We start from the raw sequence: 18,443 nt of genomic DNA on the forward strand, positions 1-18,443 counted from the left end.
AACCCGCCGTTCACTTTGCACGCGCTAGGTGTGCTTCAGAGGCACCTTAATTTTAAATAAAAATAAACCAGTTGTCACAAAAAATGCACATGCTGAAAAAGAAGAGCGCTTCAGACACATCAAATTTTTAATCAATGAATATGCATTTAGAGACCTGAGTCTGGGTATCGAAGTCCGGGATTCGTTAAAAGCATCGTTCTACATTAATAAATTGTAACTAACAATTTAAAAATGAACCGTCATTTTCTTGTTAAGGTTTACAACCTAATAAAATTTAACCCACTGTTAATAATTTATTAAAACGAACCCTTCACTAACATCATTCCCCTCACTACACTTTTTTCCCTTTTCAATAAATACGCTTTGTGGGATAGGCACGTGCAATCTTTCAAGTTGTCATTGCTTACCAAAGTTCTAGTTATGTCCTGAGTGGGTTATTGAGGTATTATGGTTTGATTGTATGATACAGGGTCTAATACATTGATTGTTTTCTTTTTTGCCTAATACAGGGTCTCGGGTGCGTGTTTGTTGCATAGCATGAAGCTTTCAGTCGCATATGTGTAGGGGTCATGCCGAATTTTTTCTAGGATGTGGATTGTTTGGGGTGGTCAGTTGGTTAGCCATGTCTGTGTGTGCTTATTCTAATCGATTTTTTTTATAGATATTTTGTTGTTCGGCAGGCATTCACTGTGATTGTCTGTGTGTGTGGTGTGTGTGTGTGTGTATACCATCTGAATTATTCCAGCTGAATAGCACCTCAAGCTCCTCCTCCTGTTTAGTATGTCCCATTGATCAATAGGGATTATTCTTCCCTATTGACTTTTGAGCCTATTGTGAAAGCTGGTCTTGCATCTTTTGTGGCTGCTTCACTCCCTCTGATTCCAGATGATCCAGCCCTATGTGATGAGTTTCTTGCGTCATACAGTAAGAAATCGGGCTTGGTTCATGATACTTCCATATTCCTGACACCTAGAGGGTTGGGGAAGGCTTTGTCTCTTCCCTATAAAGGAGAACCCTTTATCACAGCTAGACAGTTATTCTCAAATGAAGAGATCTCAAATGAAGAGATCCTCAAGCTGTTATTATAGAAGCAGACTAAAGAGGTCCTTGATGTCAAGAAGGTGATTAACACTTCAGGAGTGTCTTTCTCAATGATCACTGATCCTCTCTGGAATCTAGTCTGCCAATTTCTCTAGGACAGGTTCATGCCTGCTAAGACACCATCTCACTATTTGTCCAAGGAGCTCTTCACAGCTTCCAAGATGGTTTTAAAGGGGTTGCCATTGACTGGAGTACTAACCTTCTTACGAAGATCGACCTACATTTTGTCAAGGTGGCTAGAGGGAATGTTACTAATGTAACCTATGGTTCATATTTATATGCTTTCCTGACATATTCCGGCCTTAAGAAGGGTGTTTTACCTCCTCCTCCATTTGATCCAGTCCCTCCCTCTCCACCTTTAGAAGATTCAAAACCCATTGACATAGAGGATACTGACTCCCCTCCGTTGGTTATTCAGCGGAAGCGCTTGAAGTGTGTCGCAGAGAAAATTCCACCAGTCATTCCCTCAGTGTCAGTTCCTACTACCTCTAGAAGTGACCTCCTACCTCACATGCAATAACTTATTCAGGGTATATCGAGAGAGTTCTTTGGATATATCAGTTCCTTCGCTGAGAACAACTTAGTGTCAGGGGATGCCATTCCTTTCCTTCAATAATGACATCTAGAGTTCTATTGAACTCTCAATGATAGCTTGTGTTCAACATTTATATGCTTCTTTCTATGAAGAATTGATGCAATCCAAATATCAGATGCATAAGGAAACCACAGAGTTAGCCTCTGCTAAGGACACTCTTTCCAATCTGTTTAAGCAGATGGAGCAACAGACACAAATGATTGAGACCCAGAGAGAAGAAATATCTTCTTTGAAAACTCAGCTAGCAAAAGCTCAGTCAGAGGTCACTCAAGTTTCGGAAGAGAAAGAGAAAATGTCCAAAGAAGCTCAAGAGTTTAAGACTCTTTTGGATACAAAACTGTTAGCTTTGCAGAGTGCTCACAATACAGTGGAATCCCAAGCTTCCCAGATTAAACAATTGAAGGACCAACTGGCATAGTCACGGTCCATCCCTCCAAGTCCCAGTGTCCCCATGATTCCTTCTATCTCTCAACAGGACTTGGCAGTTCTCCAGAGACATGCCACATTATGTTCGTTGTTTCAAGATAAAGTGGAAAGATTACAGTCCATGATGGATTTATTATGGTCTACATTTGAGCAATTTCAGGAGTATGTTCCTCCCGACCATTCCTTTTTTGTCCACTATCAACTACAGAAGTTGGCCTTCTATATTAAGCTCTCAACAATGGATATCCCTCTTCCAGTGGATGGTTGGAGTGGAGCCTGGTCTTCTAATTTGCTAACAAAAGTTTTCCGTATGGTCTTTGAAGATTCTGTGATGATGGATACCATGCTGTTGTCTTATATGTATCTACGAGGTGACCTATTAATTCCTGATGATGTAGATATGGCTTGGTATGTAGGGGATGTGGTCTTGCAAGGTGCCTTGTATGTCAACCATTTGGAGTTGAGAATAGATAACATGTTTTAGTGCTATTCTTCTAAAGTGGCTACTTACCCTAACACTTTATGGCATTCAATGATTGATTTTGTAGTCCTGAACCAATGACAGAATACAGCCTTTACACATGTGCAGAACACTAACCAACTAAGGGTGGATCTTTTAGCTTATCTTTCCAAGAACCATCCATTTGATTCATCCTTCTTTGATGCCTACCATCCACAATCTGTTTTAGGTCCCTTTGCTCCTAGCTTATTGTATTATCAACAAATGGCCCATCACTATGATGCTTATTTTTCCCTTTATCAATCCGACTCAGCAGCCATCTTACCTCTCCTTTTCCAACCTCGGGGTTTTCCTCAAATTCCAATCTTTACCTATTGTTCTTTCATTGAAGATCAAGTCTTTTCCCCTTCTCCGCCTTGTCCTTCCCTATCTATCCATATACCTTCTACTTTTCTTGCTTATCAATAACACCTTTCCTAACTGATTTGCCTAAATTTTTAGCTAATCCTTCTTTAGCTTATTCCTCATTTTATGATTTTGCCTACCCATCTCTTCATCCTCTTTTACTTATTCCTCTTCCATCTCCTATCACTTCTATTTCTCAACCCCCTCAATTGGTTAGTGGATATGAAGGATTTGATCAGTAGATTCCAAGAAGAAGAGGATGGAGCTCGACTAATTCTCTCACGGACCACAGATTAATTGGCCATTAATTCCAGGAGATTGGACAACTGCTAGTCAAGCGTACCAAAAGTATCTCCATTTTTCCCAAAAATATTCACAATCTCTAGATCCTTCAGTGAGATTGACAACCCATTTTGCTTGGTACCTAGCATATATGCATAGGCATTCCCATAACGATCAAAATGCCATTCCCAAGCTTTGTATGAATGTCAATGTGAACATTGTTTCTCAACAATTGGATATCCTATATTTTCATGCCCTTTGTTTACCTAGCAAATACCTTGTTTTGCTAGAATGGATGTGCTGCCTTCAATTCTTTCAGAATCCTCCAAAATCTTTTGTAGATGAGTCTTTATCCATGGATTGCTTTCGTAATCATCAAGCTTTCAAGAGGGATCATCTTCACTAATACCCCTGAATGTATCTTCTATGCTTCTTAATGATATATTCTTTGGAGGTGCCATTTAGATGGTTGTTTTGTGTTTGTGATGTATTAATTTGCATGTGATGAGTTCGTGTTGATTGAATAATTTGTTCGAGAGCTCTCTTTTCGACTATTGACACTGATGGTGATGGTGCATGGCAAGCCTACGATGCAAAGCTGAGGAACCTCTTATATCCTTTACGAATTTGTTATGACTTTCTATTATTTATAAGATGTGTTAATGCATAACGATATTTTCCTTTAGAAGCATTCTTTCTTAGATACAGGTGATAAGTTGGGGTCGTGCTTGGGTGATTATTGAAGATACTAAAGAAAATTGAATTGAGCTCTTTACTGAAATTACATTCTTCTTTTCCTTAGGCTTCCTTTCTAAGTGTAGGGATATGTTGAGAGTGGAAAAAGACTGAATTTTTGACTCATTTTTGTTGTTTTTGATGTTTGAATGGTTGATTTTTTATGGATTTTGAGTGATGTATGGTTGTTTTTGAAAGTGTTTGAGAGTGTTTTGGATGATATTGCTTATGTTTTGGAAGCTCATGATGATCCTTAGTAGAAATATAAGGCTCTGTGATGTTCTGATAGGTTATGTTGGGGTACTAATTGGTTCTGATGCCTTCTATATAGCTTCTTTTTTCTTCTGATTTTATTCTGTATCAAGCATGGATTGATGTTTGATGGAGGTTGAGGTCTTTTGAAAGCTTATTGAATAGTTTTTTATATTTTAGAATGGTTTTAGTATAAGTTATGAAGATCTGTTGTTCTATGATGACCTTCTGTAACCCTCTGTAGACCTTCTGTAGAGCCTCTGTCTCTGCTCTGTTCCTGTTTTGTTCTGTTCTATAGATCTTTTGTAAGTGTTTTGTAAAATGTATGTGTGACTTTGGAAAAATTTTCAAATAAGGAATGAGAAAGAGAGGGAGAAAACATTAAACATAATAGGGAAAGAGAGAAAGAGAGGAAGGGAGAGGGAGGGAGAGAGGGAGAGAGAGAGGGAGGGAGAGAGAGGTTGTTGATATTGTTATTGTTGTTTTATTTCTTCTTTTCTTTTTTTCTTGTTTGTTTGTTGTGGTGGTCGTAGTAGCAGTGGCAGTGTGCAGTGGCAATGGCAGTTGTTGTTGTTATTGTTGTTGTTGAATTTCTTATTTTCTTGTTTGTTATTGTTGTGGTAGCTTTTCTTGTTTGTTGTTGTTGTGTTAGTCGTAGTCGTAGTCGTAGTCGTAGTCGTTGTAGTAGTAGTAGTTTTCTTGTTTGTTGTAGTAGTAGTAGTAGTTTTTCTTTTCTTTTCTTGTTTATTGTTGTTTAGTTTTCTTGTTTGTTGTTGTTGTTGTTGTTGCTGTTGTTGTTGTAGTGGTAGTTTTTTCTTCTTTTCTTGTTTTTGGTTGTTGTTGTTGTTGTTTCTTCTTTTCTTGTTTATTATAGTGGTAGTGGTAGTGGTTTGTTGTTGTGGTAGTCGTAGTTGTCATAGTAGTAGTAGTAATAGTTGTAATAGTAGTAGTAGTAGTAGTAGTAGTAGTAGTTTTCTTGTTTTTTGTTGTTGTTGTTGTTGTAGTAATTTTTTTTCTTTTCTTGTTTATTGTTGTTTAGTTTTCCTGTTTGTTGTTGTTGTTGTAGGCAGTAGTAGTTTCTTCTTCTTTTCTTATTTGTTGTTGTTGTTTTTTTTTTTTCTTATTTTCTTATGTAGTGGTAGTGGTAGTAGTAGAGAGAGAGATGTTTTGTTAAAGGAAATGAGAGAGGGAGAGGAAGAGAAAAAGAAAGAAGGTACGAGAGAGAGAGAGAGAATAAACATACAACATAATAAAGAAAGAGAAAAAGAGAGAGAGATGGAAGGAGAGAAGAAAATGAATGGATAAAAAACAAATAGAGGGTAAGATCTTGTTCTTTAACATCTTCTTTTCTTATTTGTAGTTGTAGTAGTAGTAGTAGTAGTGGTGGTGGTGGTGGTGGTGGTGGTGGTGGTGGCGGCGAGGTCTGGTGAGGTCCGGTACGATACCATGAGACAGAAAACACTCCAACATACGTTAATTTGTGGGTGGGTGGAGACTTTACATACGTTAATTTTGTTGAGTTACAAGAGAAGAAATCCATTCTCAAACAATTTATGAAAGAAAAAAAATTATAACAAGAACAAATTGTTTGTCATAACATAGACCAAATGGAAAACGATGAAGGTCATGATGTTCAAGATCGCAAGGCATATCTTAATCAACGTGTCTCATGTCCTTGATCTCAATGTAAGCTAGCAATTAGACGAAAACGTCGATTGTCTATATAACACTTATGGCGCTTCGACGAGTTTCAATCTAAGATTATTGATCAAGCGATCTCAGATTTTAAGCAAATGGTAAGAAAATTATATATCAATTATTCATTGTATTCGCAAGCTAATTGAATACCATATACAAAAACATTGGGTGTGGCTAGCAAATTTTCTATCCAGGGAAGTGACGTCTCGTCCCAAGGAGGAGTGCACCCTTTGCAGCCAGTTAGAAGAGTTCATGGGCATGCGATGGATGGAATGCCTGAGCCAATCCACCACTTGGAAGGTACTACCCAATCTATACTGTCAATACCAAAGGAGACAGGCAGCCTTTCAGACTTACCTACAATCTTGGAGCCTGAGATGGAGGCAATGATCGATGGATTGATGCCCATGGATGTCAAGACTTCTAATCCGCTTAGAGAGGAAGCATCCATACCATTATATGATGGGTGCCGAGTATCTCACCTAAAGACACTGCTTGCACTCCTAAGTGTGCAAGTAAAATACGGGTGGAGCAATGCGAGTGTGACCGAGTTATTCAAGTACCTTGTATGTATGCTTTGTTGATTTCTTTTCGGCACTATCATAAAAAATATTTGTGCTTTTTCAAGGTGTTTTATGATTTTTCTCAAGTTATTGAAGTATCATATATTACCACTTGCAAATACCATGCCTGAGTCTCATGATGATGCACGACATGTTTTACAAAAGCTTGGAATAGACTAACAAGAAGAAAATTGAATTTTTGATGCCAAAGATCACTATATTCCTTGTCAAGTGAGTTACATGAAGTTTATGTTCAGAAAAATTTGAACATATTCAATTTTACGTTCAGATGCTTGAGTTCAGTTTTTCCATTGGCACTTGATAAATTCAGCTGGATAACAATTCATGTGAACAAATTTACAGGATTCCATACAAAGTAGGAGTCTAGTAGGCATCAAAAGAAGTATGCTCAGTCAAGCACAAATGAGGAACAATCTGATTGTATCTCCAAAGCCAAAGCAGGGTATTAAATTGTCTTCATAAAAAGATCCAAGGAATATTTGGCTCGGTCTTGCTATGGATGGCGTGAACCCATTCGATCTGTGCTCAACTTCTTACAGTGTGTGGCCTATAGTCCTTGTCAACTACAATATCCCTCCATGGCTTTCTACAAAGAAAGGACATCTCATCCTTAGCTTTCTCATTCCCAACCACTACAAAGTCAAAAATATGGATGTGTATCTTCATCCATTAGTCGATGAGCTTAAGATTTTGTGGGAGGAGGGGGTCACCGTGCAAGATATAAGCAAAGCGCGATAGTCGATGGTCCGCTGTCAAAGAGATCGCGCAAGGGCTGCAGAACACGGGGTTCAAGATACAGCAATGGAATAGACTAACAAGAAGAAAATTGAATTTTTGATGCCAAAGATCACTATATTCCTTGTCAAGTGAGTTACATGAAGTTTATGTTCAGAAAAATTTGAACATATTCAATTTTACGTTCAGATGCTTGAGTTCAGTTTTTCCATTGGCACTTGATAAATTCAGCTGGATAACAATTCATGTGAACAAATTTACAGGATTCCATACAAAGTAGGAGTCTAGTAGGCATCAAAAGAAGTATGCTCAGTCAAGCACAAATGAGGAACAATCTGATTGTATCTCCAAAGCCAAAGCAGGGTATTAAATTGTCTTCATAAAAAGGTGGAGTATTCATTTCTGAGAGAATATAGGCGGGCACTTCACTTAAGCCACAGACATGTTGCTACTCTGCTGGTCTTTCAAGCCTTGTGCTGTGGCCATGCAGCCATCCACTCCCTGCTCCCACTGCTCATTATTCTGGCTGTCTATGACTCAACTGCATGTCTATCCAAACGATTCATATCACATGTACATATGCATCCATGTATGAATCTGCCCTGTAACCAGATGTGCTGTGTTAAGTCCCTCAAAACTCCACCAATTGTAGTTCTGTCCACTGTAACTTCACACATAGGAGTTGAAGAACAGTGAGAATGGGAATTGTAACTACTCATTAGGACATCATCTTAGCTTGCTGGGAAAGAGCCAAATACTCAAGGCACTGAGTAGGGTCTGGTACAGACGAGGCATTGTTCACAACTGCTTGCTGGCATAGCTGTCCACATATCACTCCACCAACTGAGCAGGCTGGCCCTGCATGCAAGCTGCTCTCCGTTGCAGCATCTGTCCGCATGGCCATACTACTTTTCAAGAAGACTCAGGTGCTTCCAAATACTTGTAGCAACAGCAATCTACTGAAAAGATTGGAACACTGCGAGGCTGCTCTTTTCTAAGAGGGAAATCTTCTTCAAGGCAGCTGTCCTGCGAGATGCTTGTGGCATATGCCTGTTGTTCTGCGTCAATACTTCTCTTCTTTTCTTGAAGGCTGCTGCGCTGGGAGATGCTTTTATCATATGCCTGTTGTTCTGCACCACAGGCGACACCGGATGCAATCGGCAATGCACTTCCGAGTAGATGTGATATTGTCTGCAGAATCACAGATTCAAACACGAGAGACCCGGTTGACTTCTGTTTGTGTCTCTTCAACATTTTGAGCAGTCTTGGTTGATGTCTCCATAAATATCAATCCATTCTCCTTTGCAAATTGTTCACCTTCTTCAGTGCTCACTGCTCGCCTATGATCAAGATCACACTTGTTGCCAATCAGTATGATGGTCATGTTCGAATTAGCATGATTACGAGCATCCTCTAACCAACTTGACAAATGGTTGAATGTTTCCCGCCTTGTAATATCATACACCAGTAAAGCACCAGCAGCTCCACGATAATACGACCTTGTGATAGATCGGAACGATTCTTGCCCCGCTGTATCCCAAATTTGAAGCTTGACAGGCTTGTTGTCTATGGTAATCATGCGAGCACCAAATTCGACACCGATGATAAGATCATGGACGGGCTGGAAACGCTTATCTGTGAACTGCAAAAGGAGGCAAGACTTCCCACCCTGTGTCTCCGATGATAATGTATTTGAAGAGGTAAGCGTAAGACATGGTGGAAGGGGAGGATTGTAAGGGTGGATCTCAGTACGTGTTGGGCCTCTCTCTCTCTCCCCGTCAATTCGAATTCTTTCCCCCCCCCAATTAGCATTACTCCCCCCCTTCCTTTTCGTCATTCTGCGTCCCACTCTGTTCTGCTTTTTTCCGTCTATTTCCCTCCTTTCACTATATCAAGCTTTTTCAAAAAAAATATCCCCTTTTCTCCCAGAATAGACACAGCATCATCATCCACTTAATCTCGTAATAAGGGCATTCATTTTGGTTCATGTTCTGCATAAAGCTTTCACGGTTTTCGACCCCATACATTCTTGTCAGATAACCAAAAGATCAATTGCTTCTTCTGTTAGCTTGATTCATAACAAGCAATGGATGTATCCATAAGACTTTACAATGTAAAAGCTTTCACATATTACCCTCTGTTCATCTCCTTGCTTCTGACGTAGTGATTTTCCACAACATCTGATGTCTGACATCTCTTTGCAATCAGCATTTCAGTCCTATTGACGGAATTCATCCTCCTCGCAACCTGTTCAGCCACTGTGATGGCCTCTGACAGTTTATATTTGCCTCTGATAGTTTATATACTATCAATCTCTCATGAGGATTTCAGTGAGAAAGGAGCAATGGTGAATGAGCCTGTAAGCAAGCTAGAGGGCAGTGCCTTGGCTGTTATTCAAAGCAGCAGGACAAAGATCCTTTGGCATCAGTTTTTCATATTTTTCTAATACACGCACATCATGCGTCCAAACAAAATCATGCGCAAGGGAATATATACATTGGATGCGGATTATTAAAATGCATCACACAAACAATGAATCACACGCGGAGATTAACACAAATGCACAACAAAAGAAATGGAGGCGTATACGACTCGGATGCGCAGCAACACGACATCCACCCCCTCTAAACCTGCGCATCCTCCGGATGTGCCAACTATCCAGGATCATTCAAGTCCACAAACAGGTCAAGTCCATCTTCTGATTCTAGTAGACATGTTTCTCCATCGGCTTCATCATCTATGTCTTCTGTCTCTTCTGCTTGTCTTTCCTCTACCTGCTCTTCTTCTGTCAATGCTTCAAGTGCATATTCTTCATCTTCTCTTCTCTTGAAAATCTTGACTCGTTTTCCAGCAATAGGCACCCTCAATAATGTTCCATCTAGTTCAGCCAGCTCATAGGTACCATTGTCAAAAACCTTTTTCACTTCATACGGTCCAAACCATCTTTGAACCATTTTTCTCATACTACTATGCTGATTTTCTAGACTACTGTCGTAGACTAGAACCCAATCTCCTTCTTTTATGGCTCTAGGCCTCAAGCGATGCCTTAAATCAAACCTGTCCTTATTTCTGAGACGGGCTGCCTTCAAACGATCAACAGCTAGCTGCACATCTTCTGTCCTTCTCTCTAGTTGACGAATCCGAAGGGCTAACAGCTCTTCCCTTGATAAGTTCTGATGCCACGGAAGAACACTCCAAGTGAGAGCACAAATTTCAGTAGGCATGACAGGTTTTTTCCCATACATTAACTCCGCAGGCATGTATCCAGTAGTCACACTATGTGTAGAGCGATCAGCCCACAATGCAAAAGGTAGTAATCTCGGCCAATCTCCAATCCGACCTCTACAAGCTTTTGCCAATGCTTTAACTATGGGCGGATGTCCTCTTTCACTTTTGCCATTTCCCTCTGGATTATAGGCAGTAGTAAGAGCCAATTTAATCCCAAGCTGTGAGAAGAATTCTCTAGCTTCATCAGCATCTAGCTCTCCACGATCAGCTGTAATCTTGCCTATACATCCATACCTGCAAAATATTTCTTCCAACAAGAATTTACATACTGAAGTGGTGGTCTTCGTCCGCAACGGTCTACCTTCAACATAGTTTGTAAGATCCTCCCTAGCCAAGATAAGATGTCTCATCTGCCAAAGTCCCACTGGCAAAGTAACCAAGTCTACCACCCACTTGTAATGCATACATAGTGGATAAGTCGGATGCAGCTCATCACGATGTCGCACTAAAGAGTAAAGCTGGCAGTCCCTGCAAGTTTCCACAAAATGAGAAACATCTTTATACATCCCTTTCCACCAGTATCTTTCTTTGATTTTCTCATAGGTAGCCCACACACCTCTATGTCCAGCCCATGAGCTCTCATGAAACTCTCGCATAATCTGTATCTGCATCGCTACATCACAAACTACTCTCAAGGGCAAGCCTCCTCTCTTTCTTGGATGCTTCCAAAGAAACCCATCTTTCAAGAAATACCCATAAGCCTTCCTTCTGATTTTCTTGAATTCATCATCTGTCCAATCAGCTCTTCGAGTCAATGAACTTAGATACTGTCCAATTTGCAGCCACTCATCAACATAAAGTTCTTCAATAAAGGCTTCAACAGTAGATACATGACAATCATGAATAAGGACAGAAGCAGCAAACTCTGTCTCATCATCTTCTGCAAGCATTGACTCCTCATCCTCATATCTCGATCTAGAAAGCATGTCAGCAACTGGATTATCTTTCCCTGCTATGTGTCGAAATTCTGGATTCAATGATTTGATATAGACAATCCATCGAAGCATCGCTATATCTGGAGTCGAGCAACTAGTAATCATGCCAAGCAAAGGCAAACAATCTGTTTCCACAACAACTGAAGCTCCAATAAAATATCCTTTGTCACACTTCAGTGCAGTGACTACTCCCCACAATTCTCTTTTAATCTGCGGATATCTCCTTTGTCGCTCATTAAGAACTTTAGCTCCAAAGCGGATTGCATACCTATTTCCATCAGCATCATCCTGTCCCACAGCCCAACCTATGCCAATAGGGCTAGTATCAACTGTCAACATGATCGGCCGTCCACACTGATAATCCGCCTTGCGTAGAGTAGGAGCTGATTGCAACAGCTTCTTGAGCTTATGCATGGCTTTTGAATGCTTCTCATCCCAATGAAATTTCTGCCTCTTTCAAAGCAGCTGATAGAGAACATCTGCAATATGAGCAAAATGAGGAATCCAAATCATGTAAAATACACAAGCTCCCACAAATCTCCGCACCTCTGAAGTAGTCGAGCAATACTCTGCAATCCTGTTTATGGCATCCACCTTTGCAGGAGAAGGCTTTCTGCCATAATATCCAACCATATGCCCAACTATGATGACTTCATTAACAACAAAGACAGATTTCAGCCCTGAAAGTGTCAAATTTACCTCCTCTAATCATGTCAATATTTGCTCACAAGCATTCAAGTGATCAGCCACAAACTGTCTACATCCACGCAAATCAAGACTTTCATTCTTTTCTTCTTCTGCACAACCCTTAATAGGCACATCATCTAGAAATGGCATGGTATACTGCGGAATATAGTCTCGAAGAACTCTATGCATAGCATTCATCATATGAGCAACTGAGTTTGTAGCACCTTGAGGCAAGGTACACATCCTCACAAGACCAATAGGTGTCCGCATAGTAGTAATATCCCTGCTTTCCAAGGCAAGCTGAAACTGATCATAACCTGAATACAAGTCACCTAGTGAATAGATGGCTCGTCCTGCAAAAGCCTCAGCAAATTCATCCACAACTGGACCTGTTCCCACATTCCTGATTGTCACTTTGTTCACGGGCTGCATATCCTGAATAAATCTCAAAGTACCATTCTTCTTTGGTACAGTAAACCACCTGTTAGAATAGGGTGCAGAAGAGGGTTCCAAAATCCCCATTTTAATCTTCTCATTCAGCAACTCTATCAGCTTTGGCAAGTGTGCTTTAGGCACAGGTATAGGACGTATATTCCATGGTACATGAGGAACAGTGAAGATGACCATGGGTGCAACCAATTCGGGACTAATGCAGCCAATTTCATGTGAAAAGAAAGCAAATGCCTTACCATGACGTCCAAGCATCTCTCTAAAACATTCTTTTTCCACTGGAAGCAAAAAATCATCATTTCCAATCTTCAATTCTGCAAGAGTTTCAGCTGTAAACTTATGTCCAATATTTGCAGGATCCCTCAACATAGGCTGCTTCATAGCTTTTTCAATCTGCTCATCACTATCAGAAGGAAGCGGGCCTGCAACCGGCTTAACCTTCTTATCAACTGTTTTATATTTTGTGTCAACCTTGGCATCATTCAAGCACTCTTTTCTTTGCTGCAATTTCTCCAAATTTTCAGCATCTTTCAACTCTGTTGGCTGAAAAATTTCAGCCTTTAGCTCTATGGACTGCATGGGTGCAGTCTGAAACTCTGTATGCAGAAATTTTTCTGCATTCAACTCTGTTGGCTAAATGAATTCAGCCCTCGGCTCAATGGACTGCATAGACGCATCCTGAAACTCTGTATGCAAAAATTTTTCTGCATTCAACTCTGTTAGCTGAATGAATTCAGCCCTCGGCTCAATGGACTGCATAGACGCATCCTGAAACTCTGTATGCAGAAATTTTTCTGCATTCAACTCTGTTGGCTGAATGAATTCAGCCCTCTGCAATTCTATTAGCTGATCAAGATCAGCCATAAATTCAGTTTGCAGAGTTTTCTCAGCCTCTAACTCTGTTTGCAGCATAAAACCAGAAATTTCCTGAAACATATCCAAGGTTTGCACAGGTATGATCTTTGAACCTTTGCATACATCAGTTTTCAGCATTGCTCTCATCTCAAACAATGTATCTGCATAAGACATCCCTTCATACAATCCATCCACATGCTCTTCTGCTTGCAAGATACCTGCATTCTTCAACTCTTTCTCCTTACGACCAATGTACTGCCTGACAGCTCTAGGCAAATCTGAAATTTTCTGATAACTCACTGAACTATCTGAAGTAAACCCAACAAAGTTATTGGAGAAAGACTGGCTGCCAGGAGGCGAGATCTCCTCTTTTCTCCGCTCCGTACCACTGGCGTCTCGCAAGACAGCGGTACCTAATGAAAATCCAACTCCTTCGCAGGTAGTGGTGCCTCACGCAAGGAGTCCCTGTTTCTCGGATGATTTACCCCAACAGTCATAAACTGAACAGCTCGCATACCATCTTTACTGCGTATCCGCGCATAAGCTGATCCGTCATCCATTACTTTTGTTTCCATTCTTGCTTCTGTAATGAAAGGCTGTCCAAGAATAATCGGATAAGAGCATGAATCCTGAACAAAGCAATGATAATCCTCTTCAACATTACCAATAGAAATTCTGATACTCGGACAAGCAGCATACATATCACCAGAAGTATTGTTGGCGGCTCTCATGCGCCAGCCATGCTCTGCATCCATAGGCCACTTGCCACTCTCATAAACACCTCGAGCAATAAGATTAATTTCAGAACCATGATCAACTAAAGCAATCAAGGGAATTTGTTTCTCTCCAATCCTTACCACTGTCTCAGTGGTTGCTCTAGCCCAATGACTTCGTGAAAAATGGCTGCGAGGAATGAGAATAGGGGTCTCATCATCTTCATACTGCATAGGCTGCACTATTTTCTCCAATTGCGGATTAACAGAAGCATTTTCAACCATCACTGCATCATCATGCTCTTCCCCAAGAGCTCCATGCCACAATCCCTGTAAAGCAGGTCCTTCCATCGCATGTCGTTTCCTCCGCAAAAGATCCTGCATCTGATCCTGTATTTCTCTTCTAGCAATCCCAAGAGCCTCTTCAATAGTAAAAGTGACTTCACTATTCAAAATTCTTTCATGAAAAATCTTACTCATATCCGTTTGCATATCAAGGTCTGACAAGAGCTTGAATCCTGGCTCTTTTCTTGGTTGCCTCTTTTCTTTCTGCTTGTCTCCCATTGGTTGATCTGAATCTGTTTGAACTGGAGAATTTGACATAGGTGGAGCTGTAACAGGTGGTGAAACAAAGTCACCCCCTCTAGTCTTTTTGGAGGAGCTAGGACCCTCCTCATCTCTTCTTCTCTTTTCCTCAACCATGGCATCTAAACCCTGCGTTTTAGCCATATAAGCAAAAATAGAATACCTGTCAACAGGAGAATCCCATCCTGTTTCTCCTCGGATGCTAGAACCCACACAAGTCATAGTAGAAGTTTGAACTTTCCCTCTTCTCGCTATCTCCAAGGCAGAAGACCATAAAGCAGAGTCTCCATCAGATTTCTGCTCAAGCTGGACTCCAAAAGCTGAAGCATCTCCTCTAACACTCACATAAGCTGATCGCGCAGCCATATCATCAACAAGCTTCTTCATACCTCCCTTACCAAAGTTCATGTCAAGAGGAGCGCCAGTCTCTGTCAGCCATATCTTCCCATCTTGTCCCCAGAACACTACATTCTTCTTACGTGCTTCCTGAAAAGCATCACAATCTCTGCAGTGTTGGTGCTCTGTACTATCACACCAAATACATCGTCGCCCTTTTCTTTGACCAGCTGGAAAAGCAGTCACTGGAGCAGGCGCTACAGCAGGTACTGACATAAGTTGCTCCTTTAACTTACCAACTTCAGCTTTGACTGCTTCAATTGTCAAATCCGCCAAGCCTTTAATAACATCATCTACAGATAAGGGCACTGGAGCAGCAGGAACTGGTGGATTCATAACAGGAGGAATAGACTTAGGCAAAGAAGCAGCAGGGGTAGAAGAAGAAGTCTCCAAGGATTTTTCAGGAACTGATCCTGTGTTTCGATGCAATCTGACTCTCCTACGCTGCTTCTTGACAAGAGCATTCACAGCATCAATGACATGTCTCCACTCAGTCTTTAAACTTGAATCAATAGCTTGATCTTCCAAAAGATCATCCAACTTTTCCTGTAAATCAGCATCTGCAGCTTGCAAAAATAACTCCACTTTCTGCATCTCCAAAGCTTGCTGTTCAGTCCCATCCAACTGATCATAACGGCTTTCAAACTCTCGCAGAAGAGCGGTAACAGAAAGTCCCTTATTAGGCATAGAAACCCATGCTAAAAAATTCATGCGATTCATAAGACCTGTATCCTCCAGGAAATATTCATCTTTTAATGCCTTTTTAAATTCAGCCCAACCTGCATGTGCCTCTTGAATTTCTGCAATTCGACCTTCAAGAGCGCGCACCACGATCCGCAAGAAGTAGCGGCTCCAAACATCTTGAGAAACCCCAAAAAACTTCATATTTTCTTCATACAAATGCAGGTAAGTTGACACTTGCTGGCCATTAAACTGCTTCATCTCCTGTTGGACAGCTTTCAAAGCATCCATAGCATCGCTGTCTCGTTTTGCATGAACTTGCTGCTGCATATACATGGTAAATGACTGAAACAGGTTCTTCATAACATTATCATCTGTCATCTCTTCTTGCGAGTCTCCCATCTTGCTGATGACGCAGCACTTTCACGTCGAGTTCACCAGAAATGTCAAAGAGATCGCGCAAGGGCTGCAGAACACGGGGTTCAAGATACAGCAATGGAATAGACTAACAAGAAGAAAATTGAATTTTTGATGCCAAAGATCACTATATTCCTTGTCAAGTGAGTTACATGAAGTTTATGTTCAGAAAAATTTGAACATATTCAATTTTACGTTCAGATGCTTGAGTTCAGTTTTTCCATTGGCACTTGATAAATTCAGCTGGATAACAATTCATGTGAACAAATTTACAGGATTCCATACAAAGTAGGAGTCTAGTAGGCATCAAAAGAAGTATGCTCAGTCAAGCACAAATGAGGAACAATCTGATTGTATCTCCAAAGCCAAAGCAGGGTATTAAATTGTCTTCATAAAAAGGTGGAGTATTCATTTCTGAGAGAATATAGGCGGGCACTTCACTTAAGCCACAGACATGTTGCTACTCTGCTGGTCTTTCAAGCCTTGTGCTGTGGCCATGCAGCCATCCACTCCCTGCTCCCACTGCTCATTATTCTGGCTGTCTATGACTCAACTGCATGTCTATCCAAACGATGCATATCACATGTACATATGCATCCATGTATGAATCTGCCCTGTAACCAGATGTGCTGTGTTAAGTCCCTCAAAACTCCACCAATTGTAGTTCTGTCCACTGTAACTTCACACATAGGAGTTGAAGAACAGTGAGAATGGGAATTGTAACTACTCATTAGGACATCATCTTAGCTTGCTGGGAAAGAGCCAAATACTCAAGGCACTGAGTAGGGTCTGGTACAGACGAGGCATTGTTCACAACTGCTTGCTGGCATAGCTGTCCACATATCACTCCACCAACTGAGCAGGCTGGCCCTGCATGCAAGCTGCTCTCCGTTGCAGCATCTGTCCGCATGGCCATACTACTTTTCAAGAAGACTCAGGTGCTTCCAAATACTTGTAGCAACAGCAATCTACTGAAAAGATTGGAACACTGCGAGGCTGCTCTTTTCTAAGAGGGAAATCTTCTTCAAGGCAGCTGTCCTGCGAGATGCTTGTGGCATATGCCTGTTGTTCTGCGTCAATACTTCTCTTCTTTTCTTGAAGGCTCCTGCGCTGGGAGATGCTTTTATCATATGCCTGTTGTTCTGCACCACAGGCGACACCGGATGCAATCGCCAATGCACTTCCGAGTAGATGTGATATTGTCTGCAAAATCACAAATTCAAACACGAGAGACCCGGTTGACTTCTGTTTGTGTCTCTTCAACATTTTGAGCAGTCTTGGCTGATGTCTCCATAAATATCAATCCATTCTCCTTTGCAAATTGTTCACCTTCTTCAGTGCTCACTGCTCGCCTATGATCAAGATCACACTTGTTGCCAATTAGTATGATGGTCATGTTCGAATTAGCATGATTACGAGCATCCTCTAACCAACTTGACAAATGGTTGAATGTTTCCCGCCTTGTAATATCATACACCAGTAAAGCACCAGCAGCTCCACGATAATACGACCTTGTGATAGATCGGAACGATTCTTGCCCCGCTGTATCCCAAATTTGAAGCTTGACAGGCTTGTTGTCTATGGTAATCATGCGAGCACCAAATTCGACACCGATGATAAGATCATGGACGGGCTGGAAACGCTTATCTGTGAACTGCAAAAGGAGGCAAGACTTCCCACCCTGTGTCTCCGATGATAATGTATTTGAAGAGGTAAGCGTAAGACATGGTGGAAGGGGAGGATTGTAAGGGTGGATCTCAGTACGTGTTGGGCCTCTCTCTCTCTCCCCGTCAATTCGAATTCTTTCCCCCCCCCAATTAGCATTACTCCCCCCCTTCCTTTTCGTCATTCTGCGTCCCACTCTGTTCTGCTTTTTTCCGTCTATTTCCCTCCTTTCACTATATCAAGCTTTTTCAAAAAAAATATCCCCTTTTCTCCCAGAATAGACACAGCATCATCATCCACTTAATCTCGTAATAAGGGCATTCATTTTGGTTCATGTTCTGCATAAAGCTTTCACGGTTTTCGACCCCATACATTCTTGTCAGATAACCAAAAGATCAATTGCTACATATTACCCTCTGTTCATCTCCTTGCTTCTGACGTAGTGATTTTCCACAACATCTGATGTCTGACATCTCTTTGCAATCAGCATTTCAGTCC

At 41.1% G+C, this 18,443-nt stretch overlaps 2 pseudogenes; both read right to left on the reverse strand.

Annotated features, from left to right (window-relative positions):
* Positions 1-8,480: 8,480 nt before the first annotated feature.
* LOC148037177 (ras-related protein RABB1c pseudogene) lies at positions 8,481-9,003 on the reverse strand (annotated as a pseudogene).
* Positions 9,004-17,204: 8,201 nt separating this feature from the next.
* Positions 17,205-18,055, reverse strand: LOC148037178 (ras-related protein Rab-2-A pseudogene; annotated as a pseudogene).
* Positions 18,056-18,443: the final 388 nt, after the last annotated feature.

The sequence above is a fragment of the Lygodium microphyllum genome, chromosome 4, assembly GCF_053477565.2.
Source record: "Lygodium microphyllum isolate KBCC chromosome 4, Lygodium_microphyllum_v1.1.10, whole genome shotgun sequence".
Lineage (NCBI taxonomy): Eukaryota > Viridiplantae > Streptophyta > Polypodiopsida > Schizaeales > Lygodiaceae > Lygodium > Lygodium microphyllum.